This window comes from Onychomys torridus, chromosome 23 (assembly GCF_903995425.1).
Source record: "Onychomys torridus chromosome 23, mOncTor1.1, whole genome shotgun sequence".
NCBI lineage: Eukaryota > Metazoa > Chordata > Mammalia > Rodentia > Cricetidae > Onychomys > Onychomys torridus.
The window spans coordinates 2,299,313-2,307,948 of record NC_050465.1 but is presented as its reverse complement, the minus strand read 5'-3'; the positions used below and the strand labels follow the sequence as shown (position 1 = coordinate 2,307,948).

The 8,636-nt window shown below is 45.1% G+C and overlaps 1 pseudogene; it reads right to left on the bottom strand.

The window, feature by feature from the left end:
• Positions 1–5,488: 5,488 nt before the first annotated feature.
• LOC118572959 lies at positions 5,489–5,803 on the bottom strand (annotated as a pseudogene).
• Positions 5,804–8,636: the final 2,833 nt, after the last annotated feature.

Genomic DNA, 8,636 nt, shown 5'->3' with positions numbered 1-8,636 from the left:
AAGCCCACACACCACAAACCTGCCATAGAGTAGCTCAAGCCCACAGGCTGTGGCTGGCCTGAGAGAGACAACTAGGAAGCTGCTTTTAGCTCCATTTTAGAATCTTTTTTTAAAACTTTCTCAGGTTTTAGGCCCCACGTTGGGCGCCAGATAATGGTGGAAGTACTAAGGCAACTCTACATAGTTAAAAGAGAGGTTAATTGTGGGGTAAAGTAAAGGTTACAGGGTCTGGGAGAGGTGAAGTGCAGTCCTGTGGTGTTCTCTAGAGAACTCTGCTCAGTCTACCATACAACATCCAGGATCACCAGGAACCAAGAGAGCCGGCACATCCAGATCTCTAATCTTAAAGGCTCCCGTCTGGGCCCCGCCTCAGGGGCAGGCCATAGGTAGGCATGACAGTTACAGGAAGCCTCACTGGGAGTAGTACTTCCAGGTCAAAGCTGTAACAGCTACCCACTACACTGATAGGGCATCTTCTGGGGGCTAGACAAGTTCTAGGAGATAACCAAAGCCAAATACATTTGAGTGAGCAACAGCCAGAGACCAGTCTCTGATATTCCTGTCTTTACTTCCCCCTGCTACCAGGAGGCAATACTATCCCCAAACTGTCAGCTTCAAGTGGAGGCTGAATTCTAACCGCCTCCTCCTATGCCCAAATCTTGGGATTCAGGAAGCCTTGAGCATAAGGAACACTTCACTGGACATAGGATGGGTTTGGGCATGTCAGATGAACTGGACTAGCCAGATCTCTGGAAGTAACCCTGCTAAGAACTAATGGAAGTCCACCTGCAAAGCACACTGTCTGGGTACCCAAGACACCTCTAGAGTAGTTTCCAGGGACTCAGGTTCTCGCCTGAAGGAGCTGTGAAAGTCCTAAAGAGGGATCTCCCACATCTTCACCATCAGGTCCTGTGGCAGGTAACAGTGGCCAGTGGGCAGGGAGGGCCAGATATGGCAGGGGAGGCGCCCACGGGCAGGCAGCCTGACTTCTCAGCACAAAGAACACCTTCTTCCTATGTGCATGTTTGTTCTCGACCTAAACAATGCTCTATTATTATTTTAGATCTGTCCTCCAATCTAGATGATCCAGATCTCAGGGACCTGACTCTGCAAACCTGATTCATCTCTAAACCTCCTGCTCTATCTTTCTGATCTATTTCTTTACCAGTAAACATTGTAAGTCAGTTTGATAACATGTTTTTTTTCTATCTCCAAGGACGTATATAGCTTAACAATTCTTTAACTGGCATGTACTACTCATTCCCAAGAGAACTGAGGATCAGTTGTCTTTTATTGCTGTTTTCTTTTTTCAGGAGTCATTAAGACATAGAGATTTTGTTAAATTTATGTAGGACTTAGCAAGTGCTAGCTTCTTATAAGGGTAAGCCTTCCAAGGGAGGCACATGGTCCAGGTCTGTGGTGAGTCAAGTGTTCCTTTACATCTATCTCCTTGTGGTTTCATTTAACAGCTTTTTAAATTTTTTATTTGTTTATTTTTATTTTATGTATTTAAGTGTTTTGCTTGCATGTATGTCTGGGCATCATGTGTATGCCTGTTGTCTTCAGGGGCCAGAAGAGAGAATCAGATCCCCTGGGACTGGAGTTACAGATAGTTGTAAGCCACCTTGTGGATTCTAGGAATTGAACTTGGAACAGCAACCAGTGCTCTTAACTGCTGAGCCATCTCTCTAGCCCTTGTGGTCTTATTTTTGACATTGCTATTGTTAATGCGACTTTTTTTCTATATTTAATGATGGGTTACTGTCATATAAGGTTCTGTGTGTTTGTGAGTGTGTGTGTGTACAGGTCCTTGTGTATGTAGGTATACATGTGTGCTCATGCATGTGGAAGCCAGAGAACAATTTTGAAAGTCATCTATCAGAAACCATCTGCCTTTTTGTGGAGGCAAGGTCTCTTACTGGTCTGGAACTTGCCAAGTGGGGTAGGCTGGCTAGCTAGTGGGTCCACCTGTCTCCGTTCCCACTCCTGCCTCCCCAGCACTGGAAAGGATTCTTTTTATCTTTTAAGTTATTTACTGATAGCCAGTTGGTGGTGGCACATGCCTTTAATTCCAGCACTCAGGGTGCAGAGGCAGGAGGGTCTCTGAGTTCAAGACCAGCCTGGCCTACAGAGTGAGTTCCAAGACAGCCAGGGCTATACAGAGAAACCGTCTTGAAAAAACAAACAAACAAACAAAAGTTATTTATTTATTTATTTGTGTGCAGGTGTGTGCATGAGCACATAAAGGTTAGAGGACAATTTAAGAGAGTCATTTTTCTCCTTCCATGTGGACACATCACTGAACTTAGGTGTCAGGCTTAGCAGCAAGTGCCTTTACCTGCTGAGCCATCTTGTAGGCCCTCATTTTATTTCTATAAAAGTTTCTTTGCTCCCAGCACTCAGGAGGCAGAGGGAGGTGGATCTCTGTGAGTTTGAGGCCAGCCTGGTCTACAGAGCTAGTCCAGGACAGGCTCCAAAGCTACAGAGAAACCCTGTCTCGAAACGAACAAACAAACAAACAAAAAGATGAAAAAAAAGTTTCTTTGCACATGACTACTTTGAGATTTTTCTGTAAATGGCCATTCATTATGCCCAGTTGTAAGAATTGGCAAACAGACCACATGATATTTATCTGTTAATGATTTGACTGTTTATCAAAAAGCACTCCAAAGAATAAAATAATACTAATTCAATAAGGATGTTTATTTATTACTTCAAATATAAATTACTATTCAAACATGAGTAGCATTATTTGTGGTTAGCAACCATCAATTATAAAATGTAATTTTTAATAACCATGAGTAAGAAAGTACAATTTTCAAAATCTCACTTATTATAGCTTTGAGATCTTGAGATCATTAAGAAACCAAGAATAGCCGGGCAGTGGTGACGCACGCCTGTAATCCCAGCACTCGGGAGGCAGAGCCAGGAGGATCTCTGTGAGTTCGAGGCCAGCCTGGTCTCCAAAGTGAGTTCCAGGAAAGGTGAAAAGCTACACAGAGAAACCCTGCCTTGGAAGAAAAAAAAAAAAAGGAACCTTTTGTTTACTTAGATACCTTAAGATCTGCTGAAGACACACATCAAGAGAGCTAGTCCTTCCTCTTCCCTTCTTTCGACAGATGGCCAGCACATGGAAGGTCTGAGCACATGAGATGTGCCCTTGGTGGTTCTTCAAACGCCCCAAGAAGTATCAGGCAGGACATGGCGAGAGACGGAAGACTGCGTGTAAGATAGACAGCTGTCTGCCGCACTCTGCCCCCACTGCTGCTCTCTCTGTCTTGGGAGAAGACCTAATATGAACCATCAGGTACCACAGGGTGACTTTCAGCAGGTGTGGGGTGATCTTGGGGACTTGCCTATTGAAGTTTTATGAGAAGGTTTGGTTTTCCAGGCAGCTCCAATTCACATAGCAGACAATTGATACATCTTCGTCAAGCTCCCAAATGCAAATGACATAGAAGTTTGATTAATGAATGCAAACCCTAGAATGAATTTCCTGGGTTTGAATCCAAGTTCTATAAAGCCTAGGTATGTGACTGATGCTGGGCAAGTTACTCAGCTGTGATGTGCCTCAGTTTCTTCATTTATAAATTGGAGGTAAAACTAGCTACCAGGATTGGTTGGACATGTTGCCTCAGAGGTAGAGTGCCTGCCTACCAGGTGCAAGGTTCAGCACTGAAAAAAAATAAACAAAGCTACAAGGATTAAATAAGTTAATAGCAAGCGGCTTGGTAAACAGTTCAGGAACAACCTAAAACACAATAAGCACTATTTGGATATCTTAAATATCCGTTTATTCAACTGTCCCTTCTGATTTTCCCACACTCCCCTCCTCACTAGTTAGGCTGTGTTGTTCATGGTGTGATGCTGTCTGTGGTCAGTCCCCAAAGGGTCCATATGCCGGAAGCTTGGTCCCTACAGGACAACACTAAGAGCTGGTGGAAGCTTTCATGGGCGGGGCCTAAGAAGAGGCATCAGATATTCCATCCCCAGGATGGATTTACACAGTTCTCCTGTGGTCCTGCTAAGTTCTTGATAGAGTGTTGTTGTGATAAAGTAAAAGGGATTCCCTCACCCTCTCTAGCCTCCAGCTCTGCCATGAGCTCTATAGTTGCATCTTACATCTTAAATATCCTTCAAAGATTTCATCCCTAACTTGGTACTGCTGGACACTCACCCACTCTCCCAGAACTCTCCAGACACTCACCCACTCTCTGGAAGCTCCCCCATTCTCAAGACACTTACTCACTTTCCAGGCACCCACCCTTGGGAAACTCACCCACTCCCTAGGCACACACTCCCTAGACACCCACTCACTCTAGATACCCACTCTCCAGGCACTCACCTGTCTCTAGGCATCTGCCACCTGTCTTAACACTCACCAACTGGCTTCACCAGTGTCCAACATTGCCTAGTCTCCCTGCTCTGCTGACCCTGGTACAAACCACAAGGGCCTAGTTCCAGAGACCACTCAAGAAACAGTTGGTACTGATCTAAATCCCACTGCAGACCAACTTCTCCCTCAGTGGTCTCTTAGAGAGGAGGAAAGGGAGGTCACCTTCATTCACCTTGTCACAGGTTGAAAATAGTGCCACCTTTCCAGTCTCCATATGGTTAGGCTGGCAGAACTGCCCACAGTGTTGCTTGGCTCCGTGTTCACAAACTAGGTGGGCTAATCCCTAGGGCAGCTGAGGCCCCTAACAGAGGTGCAGAGCCCGCAGTGTTGACCCCAGCCTAGAGGTCCTCTCCAGACTTTCTTAAGTCCCTGCGTTGGTGTCCTCCACACACCTCCTCCCATGCCTTCCCGGCCTACGTGACCACGCCCTGTCGGAGTCTGCTTTCAGTGGCTAAAGGTCATGTCCAGAAACTCCTTTACTTTCCTCTCCTCTTTCTGCCGTCATCCCTTTTTAGTAATCTTGCTATGGGAATATGTCCTGCCATTAAATTCCCCTAATTAAGTCCTCTGAGTTGCCTCAGTCTTGACTTCAAAACTCCTTTGGAAAAAAAGGTGAAACCAATAATTCTATGTTGTTGTTTGTTTTTGCTCTTTACTCTTTGTTGGGCCCACCACCCAGCTCCCAAAAAAATCACACACAGAGGCTTATTCTTTTTTTTTTTTTTTTTTTTACAGAACAGTTTTTATTTTTCACTAAGACTTTCCCAGAGGACATAACTAAGCTCGTTCCCACCCTCCCCACACACAGGGTTAGTGCACTGTCACTGCTGTAGAGCAGAAGGACTGGAACCAACCTTAACTGGCAAAGGACATTTTCTCTGAATTATCATAAAAATGTTTAAGTAAAAAAGAGAAAGGAAAGGAGCAAAGGGGCAGTGGTGGTTTCAGAGTGGAAAGATCATTCACTGCCGTGTCATCCATTCAATCTTGGCTCTAGTAACAAAATGGAAACAGGATTACTATCATACAAAATGTTCACTACAGCACGCTGTATGCCAAGCCCACCCTCAGCCCCAAACGCTTCCAACTCAACTACTTCCCAGCCTGTTGGGCCTGTCCACGAAGGAGCACGTAGATCTTCTCTTTGATCCAGTCTTTGTTATAAGGCTGGTACGTCTGTGCATCAGCTCGGTGAACAAGACAGCTGAGGTCTGCCAGATCGTCGATAAAGTCAAACAACTGACTGGTACCGTATGGGATGGAGGGGCTGTTGGGATTCATTCTCTTCAGATCTCTTCGTACATTTTACAAACACCTTCCATGCACTCATTCACAGACTCATAGTCAGCGTTAAGTTCTGCTTTCTGGCCTCTTGGTAGGCTGCACCAGCAAAATGGTGTGAGACATCACGCCAAACGCTTTGCTGCAGCCGCTGCTAACCGAGGCTTATTCTTAATTATAAATGCCTGGCCTTGGCTTGGCTTATTTCTAGCCAGAGTTCCTTAACTTTAAATTATTCCATCTATCTTTTGCTTCTGGGCTTTTCCTTTTCTATTCCTGTATACCTTTCTTTCTTACTCTGTTGCTGGCTGTGTAGCTGGGTAGCTGGCCCCTGATGTCCTTCTCCCTCCCTGGCTACTTCTTTTTCCTCCCACATTTCTCCTATATATCCTCTCTGCCTGCCAGCTCCGCCTAACCTTTCTCCTGCCTTGCTATTGACCATCAAGTGTGTTAGACAGGCACAGTGACACAGCTTCACAGAGTTAAACAAATGCAACATGAACAAAAGTAACACCCCTTAAAATCATATTCTACAACAATTGTAAGACAGATAAAGGCTGAGCCACAGTAGACCTGACATTTAAAAAAAAAACAGGCACATGTGGCCTTTCATATACCTTATTGCTACAGAGCTAAGTCGGACTCCATTCAAGTTTGGATCTGTGAATCCTTAGGTCCTGCTGGGGTTTGAATGTGTTCCCCCAGAACATGTGCTAGAAACTCAATGTCTGGGGCAACTGTGTTGAGAGGTGGGACTAAACAGGAGATGGTTAAGTCATGGGGTTCCATCCTCATGTGTGGATTATCGACCATTACAAACGGCCAGTGAGGGTGAGGGATTTAGCTTCACGATGGAGCAGTTGCAAGAAAGTGGGTTCAGTCCCCAGCACGGGGGGGGGGGGTATCCTACAGAAACAATAAGCAAAAGGCTACAAGAAGACCATCAGAGGTAGCTCAGTGGGTGATGGCGATCGCTGCCAAGGCAAATGACCAGGGTTCAGTCCCCTAATCCACCTAATAGAAGAGGATTAAATTCAGCAAGTTGTCCTCTGACCTCCACACAAGTGCTCTGACACTCATACATGCACACATGTTCATCTATGTATGTGTGTCTGTACTCTCCTTGGGGTGGGGGTGGGAGGTTGGGTAATGCAATTCTTAAAAGGCTAAAGACTAGTTCTCTCCCTCACCCTTACCTCCTTTTCCCTCACCCCCTCTCTATCTCTGTCTGTCTGTCTCTCTGTCTCTGTCTCTGTCTCTGTCTCTCTCTCCTTCCTGCTTCTCACACCATCACAGTAAGAGAGCCTCATAATCATCAGCCTTTCAGTCTTCGGCTTCCAAGACACTAACCAAAGACCCAAAAAACCTTTTTTGTTTATAAATTTCAGAATCTGTGGTATTGATCACATAAAATCCACTGACCTGCTATGGAGGGACCCAGTGGGATCCCATCTTTTCTTCTGTTGGAATTGCACTGTGGCAACTGGACCCCACCTTTGTATGACCAGATGCTCATCCCTCTTGACTCCAACCCAAAGGCACTGGCTGCTAAGCGCATTCCCTGACACGTTCGCTGCCAGGAACATGAGAGGACTCGGGAAATGGCCAAAGCCACTAACCCTGTGAGGAAAAGATGACTGAAAAGCAACTTTTGGGTTTTTTTTTTTTTAATCAGTCTTTCTGTATTTAACTTTCTTCAGTTAAATGAATGAATGAATGAATCTTGAGCATTTAATCACTGAGTCTGACTTTATCCTGGATTTCCAGGAAGTCCTCATTGTCTAAAACTGGGCGTTCAACGTTTTACTTGGATTTTCAGAAGGAGCGGGGCAGTGATTAAGAGCACCTGTGTTCCACTTTTCCATGGTGAAAACCAAAGCCGGATTCCTACCTCACACCTAATAAATGCCAGATGAATTTGAAGTAAAGATATATATTACACATTGACATGCACAAAGTCATTCCAGAAAGTGGTAGAAGAAGTAAGTGTGTGCTTATTTAGTTTTGAGGGGTGAGAGAAAGGCTTTTCCTAAAAATGACTCTGAAGCTAGAAAACATTTAGAAGTGACGGATTTGACTACATTAAAAATAGAAATTTCCATATGGCATTCACATGTATTTAAAAGCCAGAGCAGAAACTGAGGGCATTTTGGCACGTGAGAGACCACGAAGACAATGTTAGCAGATGAATAAACCTTACAAACCAGTTAGAAAAACATATACTTCAGCAGAAAATGGGCGCTAGGTATAAAATGGTTATCAGTCAAGACTGACAAACGGCCAGTGAGGAGAGTATGTGAATGCTCTTTGGAAACCAAGGGACATTTTTTTGGGGGGGGAGCTGAGGATCAAACCCCGGGCCTTGCGCTTGCTAGGCAAGTGCTCTACCTCTGAGCTAAATCCCCAGCCCCAGGACATTTTTTTTTTTAATTAAGAAAAATTTTTCTTTTTCTTTTTATTCATTTTACATATCAATCTTCCCTCTCTTCCCTCCTCCCACCCCTCCAGCCTCCCTCTACAACCCATGCCCCCATTCCCTCCTACAAGAAGGGAAGGCCTCCCATAGAGAGTCAGCAGAGCCTGCTACATTCAGTAGAGGGGACATGATAGGAAAATAAACACACATGTTACCACCTCCTCCACAAAACCTGTGGAAGCTTTTTGACTAGATTAGTAAAGGGGAAAGGGTTGTCACACCCAGTGTTGTCGAGAATGCAAAGAAGGGATGACCCATGCTGCTAGGGGGAGGGTAAGGCTGTTTGGGGGAACAGTCTGTCAGCATGTATCAAAAGACTTCCATCTAGAAAGGTTTAGGTGCCCCACAAGGTTTGGGGGATGAGGGGCATCACCACACCAGGCCTCCTCGGCTATTTCCTCCAGAACAAAACACTGGCCCTCTTCTCAATTCCCCTAGAAGAACAAAGACCATCCTCTCAAATGCTCCTAGGACCATGGAGCA